Source organism: Chrysoperla carnea, chromosome 2, assembly GCF_905475395.1.
Source record: "Chrysoperla carnea chromosome 2, inChrCarn1.1, whole genome shotgun sequence".
Classification (NCBI taxonomy): Eukaryota; Metazoa; Arthropoda; class Insecta; order Neuroptera; family Chrysopidae; genus Chrysoperla; species Chrysoperla carnea.
Genome location: NC_058338.1, coordinates 27,054,772 through 27,079,585, shown reverse-complemented (window position 1 = coordinate 27,079,585; position 24,814 = coordinate 27,054,772).

Here is a 24,814-nt window from a genome sequence, read left to right as displayed (position 1 = left end):
ACAGTTAAAATATTTTAGTATATAAAGCACGTCCTGCGCACTAAATTTTAAATTAATCTACAAAAGAATTCAAAGGGGTTAACCTTGTAAAAAAAAAAATTGACGACGATCTGAAGGCGGGAGAAAAGCATGCAAATTAAGGGGATATTATAAAAGAATATGTATATCTATATATATTGATATAGCGACGTCGCGCGATATATACTTGTTATGTTGTCGAGTTGCGCAATATCACAATTGTTCGCATTTGCAAAAAATAAAAAACACAAATACAATATGATTCGTCCAATCGCGAATCAACATATCAAGTGATGACGAAGTTTTGGGTGGGTATGTGCGCGAAAAATGTTTTATTTTATATGTGCAAATTTAAATATGCTCTACTGAAGTTTATATATTTATTTGAATACATTTTGAAAATTATGATCATTTTATGCTTGGAAATTGACCATGAAGCTTTGAAAATTTATCTCAATTATTCGCTAATTTACAGTATTGTTGGAGTTTTTTTTTGTTTTATTGTTGCTGTTTTGTTATTGTTGTGTGCGAAAATTTGATGTGTTGTTTTTTTGGTTATTTTTTTGTTTGTTGATTTGTGTGATTTTGTGTTTTGTTTGCCCAAATTTGGATTACGTTCTTTTGGATTTATTAATTTTAGATTTTTTTTATATTTGAAAAGTTTTATGTATATTTTTGTGTACAAAATATTACAATTTTAAAATTGACCATGATTTTTATTATCTGTTTTTATAAAATTTATGGAAAATTTTAAGAATTCTTGTATCAATATAATTAATTTTATTTTTATATTATACCTTGCAAAAAGCAAACAACAATGAACTTGTGAAAAGCGTAATAGATCATTATATTGTTTTAATGTTTAACTGACTTTGGAGAGAATAATTAATTCCCAATTTAAATAGAAGTTTGTTGCAAATTAAAAATGTACAACAATGATCTATTGGATATCTATAAAAAAATTTCAAAAGCCAGTTTCGATTTAAAAAATTGTCATTGTTAATACCATACATGTTGCAATAACTAGACAATTGTTATAGACTCAAATCGAATTGAATAATTGTAGCCTATATGGTGGTATAACCTTTTTTATGTAAAAAGACTTAGCAAGATATATTTTTCTTGGGACTGAAAGAGATTTTTAGTTAAAAATATCTAAAAAATTATTGGATTTATTGTAAATGTTGTAATGTATAAATTTAAAGTAAATTAAATTTTGTGAATTGTTATCAGATATAATGAAGGTTGCCAACTTTTTTTGGGGAAAAAAACGTATCAAATTGTTTGAATAAGAAAAAAGTATTTTAAAAAAAAGAAGCATATTTTTCCAATTTATGTTTTAGTCTTTTAAAAACCTATTTATGAGTGCTTTAAGCACATGATATTAGTCTTTAAAAATTTCAAAGCTGGTTTTACAATCGAAACTTAGTGCTGTAGTGACCACGGGAACAGAAATTAAATAAGAAACATTTTTTTTTATTTTTGGAAAGTAATCAGATGCTTTTTAGGTATATATGTTGCCATTTGTCAACAGCCTTTTTCTCTGGAAATTTTTATCATTAGGAGTAAATGTTTTACGGATCCCTTTAAATCTTATTGACTGGAACTGTTAATCGTCCATCTTAATAGCTATTCTTTCTTCTAATTTAGTCTTTGTAATTACAAATTCAAAATCATCAAATCAAGATATGTTAAGAAATATTGAAAGCCAGTTATCTCCGCTAAAATCAAATCATTTTTTTTAAATAACCTTAATTCAAATCGATTAAAAGTGAAAAATCATAGTTAAACTGGTAAAAATCATTTTAATCATATTTGCGTTCTGTTTAAACTTGAATCGATGAATAGTTCAGTACTGACTTCAATTTCTTCCTTACAGTATTTTCATATATTTTTAAACATATGCGAAACAAAAATTATCTTATTTGACTAAACAATTATCTTATATGACTAAAAAGTTAATCTTATATGACTAAAAAATTATCTTATAAGGCTAAAAAGTTATCTTATATGGCTAAAATTTTACGGCCAACTCTTATTTTTGTATTGTAATTACTTAAATTCTCCGGTCAGCTCAATAATGGATTTTTTCCACATAAAAGAAGTTAACTTGCATAAAATAATTGTGTTATCATTCTTTAGGACCTAGGAAGTGAATAGAAAGGACTAACTATTATTCAATTTTAATATAAATTTTGTTATCATATCTGTGCGAAACAAATTTTGAATTTACAACATACATACATTTATAAAAAATTTTGTAATTGTACATCACTTTCTGCTTACATCTATTAAGTGGTTATTACAATTATTCTGAAAATATTTGTTTAATATACTACACTTGAGAATTAAATATATTTGAAAACTGAATCTTTATCGAGAAATTGCTAAATAATTTGATTTAAGAAGCAAAATATAACAAATTTGGTGGAAGCGCAAAATACATAATAAAAGATATTGATACTGCATGATTTATTTGCGTTTCCACCATTAATTTACAGCATCTTAGGTTTATTCTTTTTACATATACAATTAAATATTTCGCATCGATATTAATGAATTTCAAATTTTGGAAATGTTTAATCCTATTTTGAGGGGGCTTTTACGATTTTCTTGAGAAGTTGGGATTTTGACCAACTTAAACCTTTATTTTTGGGAATTAGATTTAAACGCAAAAATGTAGGTATTCGTTGTGTGCGTAGTCATAGAACGGACAGTAAAATCGATGCCAGCGCTTCCAGTTTTGGCGATAAAGGAGGCTGTTAAGACTAATTTGCAATACTTTACATGTTAATATTATAGAAAATGTCAAATTAAAATTATTGAAAAACACTAATTAATTAAACTTAATGCATTCACAATTGTGAAAATAAAAAATCTAATTGCACAAATATTATTTTTCAAATGTAAATTATCATAATTATTTATTTAAATTTAGTGAGACAATAATATTAAATTTTCAATGTAAGTCATAAATGCATTCCATACAATTATATATGCATCCATACAATTCTATAATTAAAGTAGTGTATCGTTATCATGGAAACGCCTCCAATAAAACTCTCACACGATGCGAATACTTGTTAAACTTGCCAGCACATAATTATAAAAACTCTAGAGAAAGTGGATTACGAAGTATTGGAGGCCTGCTAGATTGTAACAAAATATGATTTGAAAAAAAATTGAGGGCAATAACCAAATATATGTCACAGACTTAGAAGAACAATTTTCTCCAGAAACAATTTATGAGTATATTCTAAAATTTAAAAGAAATTTACCGAAATTCAATGTTTGAATTACCTGCTGCAAATTTAAGCTTCGTTACATATTATTTAACGAAAATATCCTATGGAAAACTAAATAGTGGCGATAATAATGAAATAAGGAGAAAAAAAAAATTTTAACTTGAAAATTTTTGAAAGCCTTATATAGGATAATATTAAATCGTAAAATGAATTTTCCTAAAAACTATCCAGGCAAGTTTATACGGTGCAACTAATTTGAAAAATTACTATGGTCCATATTAATTTCTATTTTAATAGAGCTTTGAAATAACTTAACATTAGGATAAAATAAAAAAATTGAATCGTAATTTAAGATATTTATTTCTAAAAATACAAATTTATACATCCACCATTTTTATCTTAAAATTATCAAATTAAAAAAATAGACGGACAAGAAAAGAATGTGTTGTTTGGATCATTTTTAACTAAAGCGGTCATGTCTGAGAATCTATTCGCCATGCTTGATGGTGTTAAGATTAACGTGTACAAATATAAAGTACAGGCGCGGTTCGGGGAGCACGCGGTGGTGGTAGCAATCCTGTTCTATAGTTTTTATAGAAAGATGGCTAACTGAATAAAGCGCAAGAAATATTATTACGTTCTTGAAAAAAAAAAAATAACGAACTGTACAAAAAGTTTAGTTTCAAAAATATATAAAAAGTAAAATGTTGAATAGGTTTTTTTTACACTGACTTAAAGTAAGCTAAAGTAAATTGTACAAGGATGTCAATTCATTGAAAATGTTTTACAGCTAATTTTTGAAAGCATAAATTCTCTAAAACAATATAATCAAAGCAAACCAACATTCAACCAATACGATGTAAAACTGATCTTTTGGTGCATTATATGGATCCCGGAGGAGAATAGGAAACTACATTTTGCAAACAAAAAAAGTTGTGCCACCTGCGTAATACGCGAAAAAAAACTGCTAAATTTTCGGACTTTTTTCAGTTTTTGAGATTCAGTTCAAAGTTTTTTTCGTTTTTTCATAAATTTTTCATAAGGCTCACTAGTTGAAGCTATCTACAAATTTTTTATTTCTCTATCTTTTATATCTTTTTAGAAAATGAACACCAAAATTTTACCCTGATTTGCTCCCTCACGAGAAAACAATGATGTTTACGAAAAATTGTTTATTTTTTTATAAGGAACATTTTTTACTTTTAAACATTTGATCTACCTCTAACTCTGTAAACCATATAAATTTTTCAAGCATCATATCTCTAAGACCAGTAGACATATGGACCTGTAGATTGGCTTTAATTGTTTCAAATTTAATATACTTTCAAAATGATAGTAGCAACTAGTGTTCAAAGCTCATAGTTTTTGAATTAAACTGAAAAAAGAAGAAACAGTAATATGGTGGAGGTGCCGTGAAGGATAGTATATTTAATTAAAAGTGAAAACGTTGGAAAATTAAATTAATTTTCTTAAATTAAAATTACCTACTAGAAAATAAATTTTGCACCTGCTAAAGTGTACTGCTATAATTATTATTATAATTACTAGCTTAAAGCGCTCTAATTAATAAAGTGTAGGATTTGACGGTTAATAATATTGACTATCTAAAGCTTATATTTAAAGCTATAAAATGGACATAGAGAAAAATTAATTCAATTTTCTATGTTATTTACGTAAGCTTTAATTCCAATGTGCCAAATAACTTGTCTTAAAAAATATTTGGTCATTTAAAAAAAAGAAGGTATATTGCTAAGTTAAATTTCATGGTTAGTTTCCGCTAGAGACTTAAAGCTTCAAAGAAGCTGTAAGTTGTAATCTTTCAGACTCCACAATTGAATTTGACATCCTATAATTACAAAAAACTTATATATGTATGGTTTTAAACAAAATGTATATGTGATAATAACGCTTATGTTGTTTAAGTTGTTGGTCCTATGGCAAGCCTATTATTGACTGGGTTCACTGCACTTTCAGGGCCACGCATATTTAAAAAAAAAAGTATATATGTGATCACGATATGTGATCATCCACAAAGTATTCGTTCGTCTTACTTGCTGACTGGTTCATTTTTATAAATACCCGTTTCATAATACTGCTTCGCTGCTTCCAATCACCCCCTCAATAACATGTCGCGGTACTGCGATCATCATCAACAAACACAAATCCTCGATGCTAAGCGAGTGCACATATACGCGATATATACTTATTATTTCAGTCATACTCTTCTCTACTATAGCAGCAAATTATATTCTCTCCCCGTCCCGTTTGCTTGTGTCCGTCTGTCTGCCCCCTTAGTAAGTTTGTTATTAGTGTTTGTAGCGTTTGTTTGCCTAGCAACTTCACTTTATTGGTATGATGACCAAATTTAAATTAGGACCAATTTATTTTTATTTAAATTTACAAATAATTCAAATGACTACGTATTTAAGCGAATGTTTTATTTAAGCGATAGAAAAATTTAATAGGCTGGGTTTTTAAGTTTTAAAAATAATGTAGATTGCAATATTATATTGGATTAAGGAGCAAGTGTTCAAAATGACGTTTAATAGTATGAATTCTATTTTAAAGCAACTGCCTTAGCTCAATATCAAATTTTTGTTATGTTTCTGTGGCTTGCTATGGGTAATTTGCGCATGCTGATTAATTTTGTGTTATCTTTAGTAATTTTGGGTCAAATTTATAATACTTATTCACCCTTTCACCAGAAACAAGCATATTAGTTTTTTGAAGGAAATAGATGAAATTTGAAGAGGATAGAAAAATTGACTGAATATTAAAGTTTTTGTCCCAAAATTAGTATTATCTTACTTTCAAATGATAAAAATTGCACGAAAATTGGATTAAAATGAGCAATATCGATTTTTTGAGTTTGAATTCAAGACAAATAGATAGTAACTGAGGGTAATAGTAGTACTCGCGAGCTCGTGGCCACTGAAAGTATACAATATTTTGTGTGCGAAAAGTGTACCACTTCAATCGATACATAAATGATCGAAAAATCATTGAATGTGACAGTTACAGAAGAATTAGCAATTATTTATTCATTGATTGAGACACCTTAGTAAAAATCTGGGGTTTTAAGATGTTTTACGCTGGACGGATATTGAAAAAGCATGTATAAGGTCTCATTTACCAAATGTTAAGATATACTTTTTGGAGATAGAGTTGATTTGCATTGCCATATGCCATTCTTAATAATATATAAAAAAAAATGATACATTTGGATTTGATTACTACTGCCTTTACATCGTATCATTAATGACCAAAGCATACCAAAAAAAACCAGAAAAATGGGTTAGAACACCGTGGGTTGATCGTAATGAATTGTTATGACAAAACCGTTTCAATAAATTTTAAATATCCACTCAATAAATTATACTTAAGAAAAAAAAAATGTAAATAATAATAGCGCCTTTTTTTATAATATGAAAGTTAATTTTAATTCCAAAATTCTTATTATGTTTTTTTATCTTATATTAGGTAGGTGTTAAATAATGGAGCCCAAAATTCATGCTTAATTTTATTTTACCAATTGTCTGTAGTGTACCCAGCATGATGTGAAACAAATTGTCGCCACTGTTGTTGTAAAAATATATTTCTTCCTGGACAAGTAGGTAAATAACAGAATTTATAAATGTGTTTAATAAAATGAATTCTATTTCAAAATTAATTTTGAGCCATAATGAATAGCTTTGAGCCATAATGAATATTACTCGAATCATGTTTAAAAAGCCAAAAATAGAGGGTAACGTGCCAACTAGTTTTTCATTTCTGAATATCTTTCCTCTGTATTCTAAAACTAAAATTCTAAAGTGCGAAAATCATCACTCTTCTAAATCTGTATTCATACAAACTAGAAAATTTAATTTAAAATAATTTATTTTCTCCTAATTTATTTTGAGACATAAAGTATAGGATGCAATTAATCATTTCAAGGTATAGGTAATTTACTGAATGATTTATTTTTTATTTTTTACAATGCTTCAAATCATTAAAGTCCCAATTATATTATAAAAAATACAACGCTAATAAGTTTTAAGTTCCAGAAGTCACTACAACTTCACAGTATAATTTAATGTCGAAATATATTTCTTTGTTAAAATAAGTAAAAAACGAAATTTTATATTATATTCCGAAATAACATCTGCTAACGTGTTAAACGTTTTATAAAAATGCCAACCAAAGTGTATGGAAGATAGAAAAATTTAGATGTATTTAACGAGTTAGATGGGACGATGTATTACATCATGCCACTTCTGTATAATTAGTTTCCAGTTTAAATGCAAAAGTTATACATTTTCAAGATTTTGGTATTCTTTTTGTCTGAATTTAGAAGGACTGACTGGTAAAGGTAAGTTTGTTAATAAAGGAATTTGAGGTTTATACCAACGTAGCCCAAATGTTAACCTGATAGAAATCGAGCTTATGTATTTTTTGCTTCTTGTTTGCCAAACATACAAGGATATGCTAAAGGCATTAAAATTAAAAAGCGATAATAAGCAGAAAGGGTTGTAAAATGGATTGTCAGAACTTTATTCCTGACTAAACGTTTTTCTTTTTTGTTTCCTATATTAATAGGCTGTTCATTATCCTTTTTAAAACATTTTTATGATTACAATAAGTTTCTTGTTTAGTTTCTCTCTAAGTGTTTCGTTACTTTTCTTCAAATAGAAACAATGACTTGTACATATTGAAAAAAAAAGGTCTACCATTGATGAATCCTATTTTTTCTTGTTTTATCTACACAATTTCATCTTTTGTATGTATACTACACTAAGTTTTAAACTTTTCCGATAACTTTGATGGCACACTTCGTCCTTATTATTTATATTTGGTGGGATATACCGGTTTCATATTTTACAGCAGATCCATGCGTCATGAATTTTAACCTGACCAAACGGCCTGCCTCTATTTCCCATGTCTTAGGATGTTTCTAACGTTTCCACGATTTGCTGGCATTTTGATAACTTCATGTTTTGTTTTATCTAACCAAGCCACGCACTTTTTGCAGAAAAATCATTATTAATACACCTTACTTTTCTTTCATTTATCTACATAATTTCATCACACTCACTTAATTTTCAGCTTTTCCGCTGTTCGTAGCTAATTTTGGACTTTTATTTTTCATTTTTATTACTCATATTCTGCTTGACAATCCGAGGATTCCAATTTAAATATTTTGCAATTAAGTATCACTATCTCTCAGAAAATCAGGAACTATGATGCTCTTAGCTGTTTAGATTTGGGATAAAATGACTCAATAATGTAACTTTAAGACTATTTCAATATTTTCATTTCCAATAATTTTTGTTACAATATTATGCGACTATGGAAGTTAAAGAAACCAAATTGATAATACTAAAAAATAATTATTTTCGTTCCTTATAGTACGGCTACTAACGAGAACTAAATTTTAATTTAATTATTACTTTTGGTAACTATTGTGGTTGAATTATTTTATGACATGTTCAGAATAGAAGAAAAATGATTTATGAAGTCATGAGTGGTAGTACTAACATAATAGATTAAATATAAGTAGCACCCCCTAATGTGAAGACGGTAAAATAGATCAACTTGTTAGCAAAATAGTAATTATTGTGTTTGTACAACAAACTCAACTCACCCAAAGCCAAGAGTAGACCTCCTATCGGTCACATTGCACTGTTATTGTTATTGTACATTTGTAATGCTGAATTAGCAAACATACTTAAGTCACTTTTTTTTTTGTGGTAACATAAATTTGTTTCAGGTAATTATGTCAATTTGTTTTCAATATATTTTGGCACATGTAAATTTTAATCTTAATAATATAATACCTATATACCTAAATATTTTAAATGTGAAAGTAAGGATGTTTGTTTGTTTGTTAAGCTTTCACGCAAAAACTAAAGAATGGATTTGAATGAAACTGAACAATAATGTAGCTCATACATCAGAATAACACATGAGCTATAATTTATAAAAATATATTTTTTAAAAATATTTAAAAAATTAAATTTAATGTGCCATTTTACTGCTCCATCTATGGTCATCATTTTGAACTGCATATATTTTAGCTGTGTAAAACAATCCCTTCAATTGTAATGGACGGGAGATAAGTGAGATCAACAGAGGTGGATCAGTGAAGCGGGCGGAAATCAAGCTAGTATTTAATAAAAATACCTGTGAACAGTAGAGTACTATTATTAAAGTCATATTTCCCCCTCATTATATATTTATTAAAGATAGTTCAACTAACATTCCGACTTTCAACTCTCTAGCATAATTTGGGGAGACTGTATATATTTTTAAAGTCATAAAAACCGTGAAATATGATGTTTCGATATTAAAAAGCGGATGGGAGTGGGACTAAGTCAATCTAAATACCGATTTTTATTAAGAATTTTTTGTTACTAGTTTTGCACTTTATGTATACTATTTTGTAGTCTAAAGAGTGTAAGATTATTAGCACCTATGCATGGATAGAAAAAAAGTGAATGTGCTTTTTTAAGAAATATTCTACTTAATCTTCACAACAAATTTAAAAATTATTGCAAGTTTACTGTTTAAAGTATTTAACTCGATAAAGAATTTTAAAATGGGTCCGTCCAATAGTGTGCGGAACTGGAATCGTATTTGAATTAACCAATTTATCTAACGCATACTATAACAAGTGAAAACAAACAATTGACTGAGTTAATTGTTGAAATACCCTATATAGATAGTGTTGATTACTTTATCATATTACACATACATACATGTGACACATACATAACTGCGTTCTCACGGGTAAACAATCATGTTTACGAAAAAATGTTTCAAACAAAAGTTGTTTATTTTTTTAAAAGGAACAGTTTTACATTTAAACTTTTGTTCTATCTCTAACGGTTTACAAGATGAATCCTACGGACCCAAGTCCCAGTTGACCTATGTTGCACATTTACGAACTCAATCTCAGTTTCTACATCCTAAGCACGCTATACAAATTTTAGCTTGATATCTTTTTTCGTTTTTGAGTAATCGTGATGACAGACGGGCAGACAGACGACAGGCGACAGACAGACAGATAGCCGGAAATGGGGTAATTAGATGTTTTTATGAATACCTATACCAAAATTTTGTTCATAGCATCAATATTTTTAAGCGTTACAAACTTGGGACTAAAATTAGTATACCTTGGTGTATTTCATATACATGGTATAATAAAAGAAAAATGCTATAATATTCGACAAAGATTTCACATGTGATTCATTTGAATAATCTTTGTTAGAAATGTCCACTTATATAAACGCATGTTTTTTTCCATAAAATTTTTATATACTTAATTGTATGAATAAGTAATATTATATTACGGCTAAAGGAAGTTAAATATTATTATAAACTAGTCACTAAGGAGGTATGAGGAGAGTTTTGTTTGTTAAGTCAATTTGATTAGTCAAAAAAACCATACATACAACAAAAAAAAATATAATAATAAAACATAGGATGTTTTGTTTCTCAACAGAGTGATCATAGTGTAAGGTCCGTCATCAAGTATATAATATATATGTGGAGTGTATATAGAGTTGTTGTAAATGTCGATTTCCATGATGTTATTCTGTTCATAATTTGTTTTGTTGTTATTATCTATTTATATTGTTATTATAGTTTAGAGGCTTATGGCTCTTTAACGATGAAATACAAATTCCAAACAGATCAAAAAATTTCAATATTGGACAACCGTTCAATATTGGATTTTTGAAAATCATGGAAGGTATTCAACCTTCCAAGTTTCACAAAAATTGAACTGATTAATATATAGTGAGCAGTAAAAACAAGCTACATTCCTCGAAAAAAAAAGACCAAAGAAGTTCTGATTTTCCTGTAGAAGATAAAATCTCCTGCAGGAAAATCTAAATCCTGAAATAATAGTGAAATTTACAAAATGTAAAAAACCCCCGACAAATGCGATTAATTCCTTGTAAACCGTTTTTTGGAAATTTATTTATAAAATGTTGAACCAGTCGGTTCGACCGTTTAAGGACAAAAATTGTTTGCTAATATATAAAAAACTAAATGACCAGGTGAACTTCGTTTCACCTTCAATTTCATTAGTTAAAACCATTGATGAGCACCTCCAATTCATTAATAGTTATACTATGCTTAGCCCACTCACTTGCGGGCTTGCAAATAGCTCTAATAAATATCTATTCACAATACCTGAATAATAATAAATAATACCTGAGTACCATTCAAATACCTGTTTACAATTTTAGATAAATATGGTGGAAGCGCAAATAAATGCATAGTATATAGTAAGCTATAATATAACGCATTATTTATATGCGTTTCCACCATAACCCTCCTTCTAAAATCAATATCAAAGTGATGGTAAAGGGCATCAGATGAGATGAAAAAGATACTTAAGAAACTATAATTTTTGAGAAATATTTTAATTGAAATTGAAATATTTGAGTTGACTTTGTTCTTTTGTAAGTTTAGACTTTGATTTTTACAAAGTCTAAACTTACTGTAGATAACGACATATTGAAGATTGACTGTATATACGAAATTGGCTCGCCAAATGAATAATGTTTTCTAAAGTTTCTAAGAAAAATTGACATAAGCCACTTAGCTAAGAGTAAGCAGTTGATAATATTTAAAAGTTATCCGCCATCATTTCCATTCCACTATAATAGAAGAATGTGTGTGTAATAAATGCGATGCAACAGCATTATACAATGAATACATCTGCGTGCATTAAACTTAATATAATATCTATCACCGAACGGGAATAGGTTTATTTATATTAGGTTCAAGTCTGTTTTAACCGTTTGGAAAGGTTTTATAAAGCATGAGCTAATCGCATATTAGGCTAGGCTAGATTGAGTTTAGGTAAACTCTACATTAGAAATCCACTCATTACAAGCCACTCATTACAAGATATGTTTAGAAACATTTTCAATTTTTTTCTGTAGATTCTAGCTTATTAAAATAACTTTATCATAATATTTCAGGGCTGAAGAATCAATATAGTAGATTGATTCTGTATGTATTGTATCTTCTTCGTTACTGCGTTCCCTGTATGTGCCGTTGGTGCTTGTTCATTGTGTAAGATACGCCATGTTTGCCATTGCTACTTTTCTGATTGCGAAGGACTCTTATACTATTCGGTTTCAATCGATTGATGCTATAGTTTTTTCTGTTTTTCAAGTCTTGTACAGTTATCATATGCATAAAAAATCATTTGCCTTGATTGCTCACCATTTTTCAACATATTATCACTCTGCCACCTGTTGAGTCATTATAATGACTTTGAATGACTTTAAATCGTATATGAGGGTATGTCAATATCCAAAGAAAATACAATCGCTATTAATAAGAGCTAGGAAAATTAAGGACTTGTCATTAATTGGTGGTGTTAACGACTTCAGGAAGTAAAAACAAACCTCAACATTTGTCCTCTTAACATTAAGACTATTTATTATCATCATCTGCATACGCGGCTATATTTTTTACTATAATTTTATTCTATTGGTTCTCTCCAATGTCCGTTTCAATAAGTAACTTCCGTTTATCTCCGTAAAATACAAATAGATACAATAAAAAACGTCCCTTATTATTTGAGTGAGTTAAGACAAGCTGCATGGAGTATACTTTTTCGATGACAAGGAGAAGAGTATACAACAGCAAGGGTAAAATCATAATTATTCAAAAAGTAATATCTGCATTTATATGGCTGGATACTTTTATAAGTTTGAAAATTTTGGTAAATAGAACAAAATTTATTTACTAATAGTATGATATATACGTAAGGGAAGGTATAGCACGCATCTAGAAATGTTTTTTAAAGCAATGCATTAAAATATCACATTGGAAATTGTCTTTGTTGCTCAACAATAAGGTTTTTTTGAGAAATATTAAAGAACTGAGTATCGAACAATGGTACATGATATGTGAACCAGGGTACAACATCATAATGTAACATGACTGATATTCTAATGTACTTAGAGTTATCCTATCGATTATACCTGAAGGCGATCTCTTCAACCTGTACTCATTACCACTATTTTGAGAGTCCAGTTTAATAAAGTAACAGTGAAACAGCCTCCATTGGTATTTTTAATGACCCTGTGTTGATGAGACTTCTTTATCCTATTTATACTTCGCTTACCTGCATTTGAAATCTGTATCGAGGACTTAGTGCACATCGTTTCTCTTTACCGGCTCCGTACTGTTTAAATCAGCAGTGTCATTAATAAAGTCAGGTAAATTCAGATCAGGTAGGCGCTAGACCGTGCGTAACACTGTATGGACACCATTAGACAGTAAACGAGGAAAATTGGAAAGGTCATCAAATTGAAAAATGGAGGGATGGGATTTTATAGTGTGCGGGTCATCAGTGGGTGAGATTTACAGGCGGCAGATCCTAATAGAAACTTCTACGGGTTTTGCCCAGTAATTTTTATATTTTAGGCTCTTATTGTTATTATTATTAAATCCGGGTCTTGGAATAATGAGACAGTAACTTAATTATAATGGAAGTAACATTATATCTTACATTATTAACTTGTTAATTGTACAAACAAGACCTATGTTGGTGAATGCAGCAATGCTATGCAATGACGTGGTCATGTATACATATTTTTTTACCACTAATTGTGTGTGTAAAGCTTAACAGCGGATCTATAAATTCAACATTTTCTCTGTTCCTCTCCTGTTTAGTCTCTCACGTTGAATTTCCAGCTATGTGTTGGATATGAAGTCGCTTATTATATTTTATAGTTTTTTTTCAAAGTTCAGCCAATTCCATGACTTAACTTTTATTTTGCCTTGCAAAATCTGGTCGTATGGACCATGTTAGCTGATTGATCAATTATCTAATTTATCAAACAAGAAAAGAAATATAGATTATTTTAGCTAAGAGAAGCAAAATATCGTATTTTTTTATAATTTTTTTTTAGGTCAAATGCACTTTGATGAGGAAACTGTAGAACTGAATACCTACACAAAATTTCATTCACTTATATCATACTTTTTAATAATCTTTCTAACCAAAAAGGCCTTAATGTTGGTACCTCCGAAACGGATTAATAAAATCCAATGTATTTTTCATTTTGAAGGCTGATGAATCCTATTGAAGTCCTTAGGCATGTAGACGTAAACTGTATACAGTATACTATATCTCCCAACCACCCCCCACCCCAACGGACCAAATTTCTGCCTCTATACTTAAAGTATAGACCCAAAAATAACTAGTTGAATGAAAATCTGATCAGCCACGTGAAGATTGGATAATAGCACACCGTTGGAAGGAGTATAAGGAATTTCTATGGATTTAGGAATTTTTTAATATTTTTATTTTAGATCCCTGTTTGTATTCAGCGGGCTATAATGATTAATTATGTTCGAAAATTTGAATATACAGTTATTAACAATGGAAATTAACCATTATTAATATACAAAATGCTCAAACTTAATGATATTTTTATCCAAAATTGTTTGATAAGAATTAATGTATTTTTTAAAATATTCATGAGCATACCATCTTTAGTAAGCATGCACAATATTTATTGGTTATTGTCAATGGTGGATTGGTGGATACTAGTTTCTGTTACATGCATACATACATACATAACATACACACTTGAAAAGCTAAAAAAATAAATGTTAACCATAAGATTAGGACACGGTCTTTTCAACCTTAAGATAGCTGGAGTTGAGAGTTAACAGCAAACATATAATACACAAAAAAATGCTTTGATAAATACAAAATTGTTGAAGTGAGTCAAATATATATACAAAATTAATATACATAAATGAAATAGATATAATAAAATATGTTTTTTTTTTTTCTTAAAAGTGCATTGAACGAATTCAAAATAGGTGAATGACCTGAATTCTTAAAGTTAGTTTTGTATTCTTTTTAAATATTAAAGTGGTATAGGATTAGTATTAGTGATATGCAACTCTGAAACAACTAAATGCCAGATCTATCGATCGATCGTTTATTCATAGAGTATGGTCGTCACATAATCGTGTATATTGCAGCTGGAATTATTGAGAAAAAGAATTTGTGCTTATAAAATATAAGGTTGATTACAAATTCTTTAATCTTCTTGAATAATTTTTTAACCTCTCTACACAATCAATTCAGCTTCTTTCTATAACGTTTTCCTTAAATGACCCACCAGGAATCATGCTGAAAAAAATATGTACGGTGTTTCTGAAGTACATAAATACCGTACAGAAATAAATCACGTAGAGCTTCGTAATTTGACGGGATATCAAAACTTCCAGTACCGTTGTTTTAGTACGGCACGGAAATTTGCCGTCATTTCTGATATACTCAATGAATTATGACTATTTTACGTTTAATAAAATTGAAAACTGTGCAGATCAAGATAGGTGGAGGCAATAAAGCGGTGTTTTTTACTTTTAAGCCCAGTGAAACGGGCGGGTATCAAGCTAGTTAAAAATATTTGTCTGTATTTGGACAATCAACATATTATGATACACCTTATACACATTATGTTATCAAAATTTAAATAAAAATATTTCTGCAGTAGAATCATATTATTTGTTATAATAGGAAATTTTTATGATTAATAAAATCATTAAATAGTTATTGGAAATAATAATTTAATATTGACATAAAATTTAAAAGTGATACCGCATTATCGGATGTTTTAATAATGCGTATTGCATTAATTTAATAAATATCGCAAAGTCCAATTTACCAAAATTTACTTTTGTTTAAATGATGCGTGATATTAAATAAACAAAGAAATTTAGACTATATGTTTATTTAAAAAAAATCAAAACTGCAATTATTTTGGGGGTGATAAAATATCCCGAGGAAAAGATCGCCAATACTTCGATATTGAAGTATGAAGATACATATAGGAATTAATTACGTACACTACAATTCTTCGAATATTGTTTCAAAAAAGAGTATGTGGAGCACTATATACCTCTGTTGGGTACGATTTCTTGGTAGATGAGACTTGGAACTTAAGTATAATGTTGTATGAGACTTGAGTCTTTCTTTTCAATAATCTCTCAGACATATTGGATATCTAACCAGGCTTTTGATAATTATTATATGTAATACGATTTTTGAGTTTAGAAAAATTTGGTTTTCGTCTACAAAATCGTGGTTATGAGCCCTAACAAAAATTGGTATTATCTTTGAATTTTTGTATATTAAAATAACTATGTTAGTACTATGTACTTTCTTCATTTAAAGATCTTCTTGATTTTGAATAATAATTATAATAATATCTAAAAGCTTCTGGTTATTATATTATATTGGTATGAACAAAGTCAGACACGCAACCTCCGTGTAAAGGCAGACACTTCTATAATTTTCGAAAGTTGTGATTCGTTTTCATAGAACTTCAGTTTTATATAACATTGGGAATATATCAAATATTAAATGAGATAGTCGACAAGATATATTGGTCACAAAATTTTTTCTAAAACCTTCCAGCAGCTCAAAAAAAGAATGTATTCACAGTCAGACTCTTGTGGTCTATATTGGTACATGTGAATCGACATGCTGAAAGATAATAATGTGAAAAATGAAAAAATAAAGTGATTTGCAGACAGATAGACAATTGGAAAAGCATTTTTTAGGTGATTTTATGAACACCTATACCAAAATTTTGTTTGTAGCATCAATATTTTTAAGTATACAAACTTGGGACTAAACTGTGTATACCTTGATATATATTTGGGTATAAAACAGCTGCAAAGTTGTTCAATTGTAAATTAAACCCATAAATTTTTCCTAAAATTGTGGAAAGATGTAAGCAATCTAATAAATTCTAAATAATAGCATCCAATGAAAATTACAAAATCATTTTGGGCATACATGAATACATAACCTCTGTTTTACATAATGTTCTACACACAGGTATTAATCTAACGGTAAATCAAACCTCCACATACAGAAAAAGTCACAATGTACAAATAACAAACAAATGTTTAATGCAGTCTGAAGGTTGAACAGTATGGTTTACAAAAATAATAAACGTCTAAGTACTACTGGAGGAAATGTCTGCAGAAATTCTTCAAGGAAAACGAATATTTACTTAGATTTTGGGTTGGTTGCCCTTCGTATCTTCGAAGCCAATGCAAAGGGGATGCAAAGAGGAACAGAGCAGCAGCAAAAATTGCAGAAGGAAATGAAGTTATGACTCATGAAGGGGGGTAGGCTCCCATTCCTTGATGGGAAGAGTGAAATTTGAGTACCTGAGCAATTCTCCAATTTGAAACTATTGAGTGAAAATAGACAAAGTTTATCTTCACTACGTCAGTCAGGCGACGATTTCTGCAGCTAAGGTAGTTCTGAAAATGCTGCTGATAAGATTGGAGTATGTAAAGTCTTAAATAACACTCATTTTTGAATGACTAGTGTCTAGATGCTACTCTAGACGTACAAAACCTGTAGAAGTTGCTGCAAATAGAAGGCGGAGGAATGAAAATCTTCAAGGAAGGATCTCGATCAATTGGTACAAACTCCCATACCATGCCTTTCAATGAGAACAAAATGGCTTTAAATCTAAAAAAAAGAGTCAAGGCAACCGGAATCTTCTTAGGAAATAATGTTGACGATTGTTCAACGGTATCAAGAGAACCGACAACGAGAGAATGCTTATAAGACTGCTTATAAGACACTAGTAGCGTAATTTTCCGACACCGACCTTGATCCTGTATTCTTTTTCCGAGGATTTTGACTAGTCCGGTGATATCCATTTTTTGAGAATGTAAAACTAAAATTATTTTTTTTCGAACCACTTTGGATTAATTGTAAACACATTATAAATGCATATAAAAGCATGAATACCCACACCATACTATGGAGCGAAGTGAGCAAAGAAACACTATCAGCCTCATATAATAAATGTAAGCCAATCAAAACGACACACACAGATACATACTTATAGACCGTGAGCCCATAATGAAGTGTATTTTTCTATTCTTCTTTTTGTCTGCCTTGTTGAGGATTAGTCACTTTGATAATAAAGAAATTTAAATTTCACTCGTGACTCGAGTATCGACCTTATGGTAATTGAGTTTTTCGTGTTTTTCGACCATTTTTTTGTGAAAATCGGTGTGAAATAGTTAAAAAAACATTTTCAATCCGTTCGACAGTTGCATATTTCTTGCTATTTTTCACGCATTCATTAATTACGTAAGCATTTCGGAGGGTGAGGGATGGTTTTAAAAGGCTTTTGTGTGGGGAGGGAGAGGTTTGAAACTCATTCTTACGTAAGATTTTATGATTGGAAATTTAATATTAGAAATAATGTATGTACATCGTGAACTATTATCTCTGTACTAAAAAATATCCTTCCTTGATCCTTTTCTAATATTGTTTTATTATTCATCAAAACCAGATTGAATCTTACCTAAGAAGAAGGAGGCGGAGTTCAAGAAATCTTATGTATGCTTACGTAGGTGGAGGGGAGTATCAGAAATCGTCAAAATCATGCTTACGTAATTAGTGAATGGCCCTCTTTTAACATATTTGGCAGATTCAACAAACTAGTCAAAAATTCGATTTTCATAAGTTCGAAACTCGTGTCAAGGTTAAACCTTCAAATTTTTTTTAAACCATTCATCCTTACAAATACTCAAAAAGGCAGACATAAAGAATAATGGAAATTTCACTGACATTATGGGATCCCGGGCTTCATAATATATACAATCATAATCACTGCAACATACATAATGCAGTGTATGTATCAAAATGTAACATTTGAAAATGTAACTAGACTTGGTAGAAATTTAAAACTAAAATCGTATGTCTGTGTCTCTACTATTTATTCACTTTAATTCGTGACTATCTCTAACTTTAGATATTAAAGTCAAGGTCTTTTATTAAGGTGTATTGAATTCAAGTACAAAAATATCTTTTGTATGGATGTATTTATTATACTTTGTTATTATTTTTCTAAACTAAATACATAAATAATTATGTCTATTCGATAACTATGTTGTTGCAGTCAGAACCACATTTGCTTTTGTATTACGGTCTTTACGAAAGAAAATTTCTTTTGAAATATTTTGTAATATCTATGGACGGATTTTACAAACTTTTATTCAAATATCTAATAAAATGTACAAAAACAAATATTTGCTATTAAGTTTCGAAAGTTCATCGTAGAAATATGAAGCTCATTTGCTAAAACTATATATGCATGATATATATCAAGACTTATATCATGCGCAAGGGTTGTTTTCTCAAAACATATTGCAAAAACAATTTCACAAAAAACATGTAATGCGTGTCTTGATTTAATAATCGTTCATAGTGATCAGTTATTTATAATATTGATTGATTACTTATTCGATTTTTCATTTGTAAAATATGGTGGAAGCAATGGGAAGAACTGTAACTATTAATTTTTTAAGTATTTTCAAAGTGGCATGTTTTCTTTTCAAGATTGTAGTATTTTTTATGTCATCCAGTAGGTATTTTTGGTCGCTGAATACACATCTGATGTCAGATTACACGAATTCTGTTAGATATGTATTCCCAAAAACGTGCCATTTATGGCCAAAAATTTCTCATTCATACTATTTTTTTGTCACAAAAAAAAATTTTAAATACTGACTTTGGAAATACTAAATTTTACATTTACACAATGATTTCTAGGTATTAGTAGTTTCTAGATGTTCAGAAAAAAATATTGAATTTATAGTAAGGAAAAATGTCACGATTTTCGGAAGATGTGACAGAATACGTGTAGTCTATCACCAGATTCGTAATCAGCGACCAAAAATACCTCCTATGGCACAGTTTGGGTGATAAATACTTTTTTGTGCCAAAAAAGTGATATTCTTGGCCAAAAATGGCACAATTTTCAGAAGACGGAGTAGAATCTGTGTAATTAGACATCGAATTCGTATTCATCGACCAAAAATACCTACTATATGATAGTTTTAAAGCAAAATAAGTATTTAAAAAAAATTTTGGGCTATATATGCCTCTCGCTGGCATCCTATGCCTTCCTATGACTAGCCTAATTGGCTGAGTGTTCCTGGAAGCACAAGCAGCTTATAAACACGTTACAGAAAAGTTTCATTAAAATCGGTGCTGTTTCCCAACTTTTCGAATGCATACCGGCTTATTAACCATACTATTGTTGCTAATTGCATTTTTTGACGTTATACAGTGTGAATATTTATAATTTTATTTTTTTTTTTACTTTATAATAATGTTTTACGGATATTGTGTAGCAGCCATAAATACACCAAATGCATTGATGTAGATTGTAGTACATTTATATAGTCAGCCATATAATAACATTAACTAGAGAAGATGCAATCAAGCATTGTATCAAAATGAATAATCACCAAAAGATCTTACGTTTCACTTAATTAAGGCCTTCTTCTCTTAATATTTTTGTATGCGTCAAAAATGATCAACAACTATTTTTCATATGATTTATTATAAATATACTCTTTTTTTAATGGCTTCCATGTAATATACGTAACAGTTATTACCTATATATTTATATAATTCGTGGTGTTATTAGAAATTTTTCTTTAATGTTTTACAAGTCAATGTTATCAGCCATTTGTTTATATTTATTTTAAAATAAATGTTTATTGCCTTTATTTTTGTCTTATTGATATTTATTTCAATTTTATGTATATTATATATTATCCCGTTTATTATATTTATATATTTTTTTGGAATATTTAAAATAATTAAAAATAAAAATAATTTAAATAGTTGAAATTATTATATTTGTTTCAAGGTCGACAGCTATATTCTTTTTTTTTTTTTAAAAGTGTCACATAATTTAAATTCATGTTTAAATACTAAAAAGTTCAATGATGCATCCAACCATCGTTAATTGTTTGAAGAGTTTGAAGTTATAAATTTACGACAAATGGTTAATAACGGAATATATGTTGAGTTGTAATAACGCTGATATTTTTTTTTAAATTCTACGGAACAATTAGGTATATCATGAAGAAACTATATTTGAAGTGAAAAGTCTATCACCTTCTTAAAAAAGTTACTGCCTGGTAAAGTGCAGGGTAAAAAAGAATGCGTCCTGGTTGATAGGATTCCAACCCTTCTATATCTATCTAAAGCAAAAAAAGTTTAATTAATTATCAACGCTGTGCGTTGATTTGTCAGTCAGTCAGTAAATCAATCAAACATTCAGAACAAAGCATTTTATATGTATAGATGTATTGTACAAACATTTCATTAATCGGCGATTTCTGATACACTTATTTTGAAAATATCTTTTGAGGGTATAAACTTTAAAAACTTTTTTTCATAATTGACGTATAGAGAAAATGATATAATAAATAATAACCTGTTTATTTTCTACTACTTTGGTAAAGATGACACAAAGCTTCTATTTGGATTTTTGAATTAATTCAATTGTTTGGGCTAGTAAATAAAGTAAGGTTTTGCTATAGATACTCAAAGTTTTCCCAACAATCCAACTATCTCTTCATGCCCCTATAATCCTATTATTATTACAATCGTCACACAAAAACTACGAAACATTTTGATGATATTTCACAGTATTATAGCTTACATATCAAAAAAGAATAGAAGATAATTGGTGCTTGGGAAGTGAGATAAGCGGGAACAATTGGGTTGAAAGACAACATGTGATAAATTTGTCTTTAAAGCGGTGGGTAACTGCTTGTATCTAAAAATCAAATTATAATTAGTGGTCTAAATAAAGCTTATGTTAGACGTAGATAAGTCTTAATCAATTGAAATACTCGTAATAATTGATCAAACTACATTTATCTAGACCCAAAGTAAGTCTGGTAGAAAAAAAAAGCAAACAATACACAAATGCCTTAAAATTATTAACCCAATAATTATTACCCATATATACTTAAGCGTTTTTATATCAACCGTATTGTATGCTTACTTAGTCTAATACTTTTTTGATAGACATTGATTAATTATGCTTTTCAAAAGTATACTTAAGGGGTAAGATCTAGTACCTAAAGTACAATGGATCCATTATGATATTTTAATACATGCCATTAAAAAACATATATATATATATTGATTCTAGGCACTACACCTTCTCTCATATTTATTTCTATTTCAAAGCTGTATTATTTATTTCAAATCAATTGTTGATTCACTATAACAAAAATCATACTAGGGTCTTAATAAAAAAATCCAAAAAATCGATCTTAAACCAAAAGCATATTATGAACGTTGTATTTCCTCCATATATAGACTATAATATTCCGGATAATAGCTTTCATTATTTTGTAAGCTAGCAAAATGAACTGATGAGGCATTGATAAGTCACTCACATGCTGAAGTTTTTCGGGTGTAATGACCCACCAGGAATTATGTTGGAAAAGATTCTCCTATATGTAAAGGTTTAAGCTCCCATATGGCGTCAGTTTTGCGCGATACAGATGAGGACAGGAGTCCTAATTTTTTGTTTCAAATAAAATATAGTCCATGTTACTTGCTGATAATGTAGCATTCTATAGGTGAGAGAATTTTTAAAATCAGTTATTAGTGAACTCAAAAATGATGGTTTGTATATATTTTCATACAAACTTTCATCCCTTATTTCACCCAGGAATGAATTTCGAAAAATCCATGATAAAATGACACCTACAGTATAAAATCAATATCCTCTTGAAATTTCAAACTTCTATCATTAGCATTTACGCTAGGAATCGATATATCAATCGGGACATCACCTTTCTCTTCTCCAGATTATTCTCCCCTATGAAATATTTCTGATTTTAAATAATATACAAAAAGAATCATTTTGAAAAAAAAATCATCAAAATCGGTCCTATTATTCAGGACTCCTGAGATTCATTCATTGATGCGATCACTTTATGTTTTATTAGTATTAATTTTTTCTAAATGTCTTCCATTCTGATACATGCTGTATATGGAAGTGTTGTGAATATTTTATACAGATTTGTTCGATCAAATTAACCTTATTATAGAATACATATAATTTTTTGTTTTTCAAAATTAGGGCATTAAAGATTTGGTTTAAAATAAAAAGAACATCTATCATACTCAAGATATATGTCTGTTTGGCTATATATTAATAATATACAAGGAAGAGGAAGTATTATTATAATTTTTTGTGTTGCTTTTTAGATAAAAGCACCTGCTGAATGTGTGTATTCCTTGTAATGGATGTTTTATTCAGTTTATTTTTTTAAAACTATTTTGACAATGAAATTATAAAAACAATGAGACATTTCGTTGCAATAGCGAAGGATATGAATTTAATAAAGTAAGCCTAAAATCAGGGTTTTACAATTTACAACTAATTATTATACTGTTTAAAAAGTTTTGTTCGTTTTTATGTCATTTTTTTACATAAAAACGAACAGAAAAAAAATATTGTACTCTATACATTGACGTGGTTCATTATTTCCCAAAATTTTAATTATTTGCCATTTGGATGGTCTAAACTTATTGGAAAAGTCAAAAAGCTCAAAAAGTGTGTACATTAAAACTTTCTGCAACCGGGCAAAACCATCACAGCAGAGTTCTGTTCAGCAGCAGCCGGAGACCAACTGAGCAACAAGAGATGTCCGATCCTATTCTACGACAACACCCGTTCGCACCCACTACCATCTTTTCAAGCACTTCGATAACTTTCGCACCGGTAGAACCTTCGCCAATCAAGACCCGACAGAAACGTCCTTCGTTGATTTTGCCCATTTCTAATAAGAATAACAAAACTGTTTTTTTTTTTTACCCACTTGGATTATTTATACTCTCACAAAACAATGAAAATCTGACTTTAATAAAATTCGGGATATCAATAGTCGTGCTAACACATTTTTCAGTCTCAAATTGTTTTATACTATCCCAAATATGATATGAGTTATTTAATTTAATCAGGAAATTGATACATCCCTTAGAATCAAGACATATTATATTATATACAAATGTAGTGTCTATTATAGTCAAGTCAAAATGAAATGCAAGTATAACATTGATTTAATATTAGATTAAAATCAGGTCTTTTTGATACCTCCAACCTCGCAAAATCACTTTTCAAATTGTCAAGGTTTTCATGAAATACGAGGTAGTGTTTTGTCTTTTTCTAGGTAGTGTTTCTCCAAGACCAAAATAGCTGTGGTTTTGGTCTTGTTCTTGGTTTTTCTCACCCCTATGGTAACATTTTGACGACAAATAAAAAGAAAAAGTTAGAATTGTACAAAGCATATTTTGACTTCTGATTTCATTATCTGACAGTGCAGCCTATGCTGAACTCTATTTAACTGGATTATAAAAGCTAGATAGGTGGATAAAACTACTCTGAATCTAACATACACATATTAAAAATGTAGACATTACATTATAATTATGAAAGGGTTGAAGATGTGACAGTAAATGCAGCAGATTCAATTCTAGCCATATGTCAATGTTGAATGTAACATATAAAAATAATGATTGCTGAAAGTCTGTTTTAATAGATCTCTTTTTTACTGTGATGATCTACCTAAACAAGAACATTGATTAAAAAAAAACATTCACAAAGCAGCAGCACAGCCGGATGATCTTTGAAGAATTCACTATATATTTTAAAACT